Source organism: Mastomys coucha, unplaced genomic scaffold (genome assembly GCF_008632895.1).
Source record: "Mastomys coucha isolate ucsf_1 unplaced genomic scaffold, UCSF_Mcou_1 pScaffold21, whole genome shotgun sequence".
NCBI lineage: Eukaryota > Metazoa > Chordata > Mammalia > Rodentia > Muridae > Mastomys > Mastomys coucha.
The window spans coordinates 160,668,304-160,669,029 of record NW_022196904.1 but is presented as its reverse complement, the minus strand read 5'-3'; positions in this window follow the sequence as shown (position 1 = coordinate 160,669,029).

Sequence of the window (726 nt, the reverse complement as noted above, 5' to 3'; positions counted from 1 at the left end):
GCTCCTGTCTTGAGGTAGAGTTCATTGATAACTCAACATTCAAATAGCCACTCCCACAAGAGGCTTCCCCACGTACACAGAGAGACAAAAGCCAAAGCCAGTTGTGCTTTTAAGCACAGCTATGTTAAAACCTGGTTCAGCCGACCTTAGAATTGACTATTCAAAGCTTCCCTTCTTCCTATTACACTATCCTTTCATTGAATTGACAAATACTTCATCTGTAACTCTTGTATTATCTTAGTCATTTACATTAATTAAATATTTAGTGCATCTTTTTTTTAAAGATGTATTTATTTATTTTATGTATGTGAGTACACTGTAGCTGTCTTCAGACACACAAGAAGAGGGCGTTAGATCTCATTACAGATAGTTGTGACCCACCATATGGTTGCTGGGATTTGAACTCAGTACCTTTGGAAGAGCAGACAATGCTCTTACCCTCTGGGCCATCTCACCAGGCCTATTTAGTGCATCTTAATTACAACTTTTATTAAATTCCTAATACTGAATCAGTTACAGTCTCTTAACTAGCTTATTATCACAGCCTTTTATGTGGCTTCAAGAAAAACGAGGTAATAAAACGTGAGAAAACATGTTAAAGGCGAGAAGAAGCTGAAGTGGCTTTATGGACAAACATTTAGAGATTCATGGTAGCCACACTCCATGGCTCTGCCAATGGTCAGAGACCAAGTTGGGGTGGGACATTTCCCAGGTGGCTTTCCACTT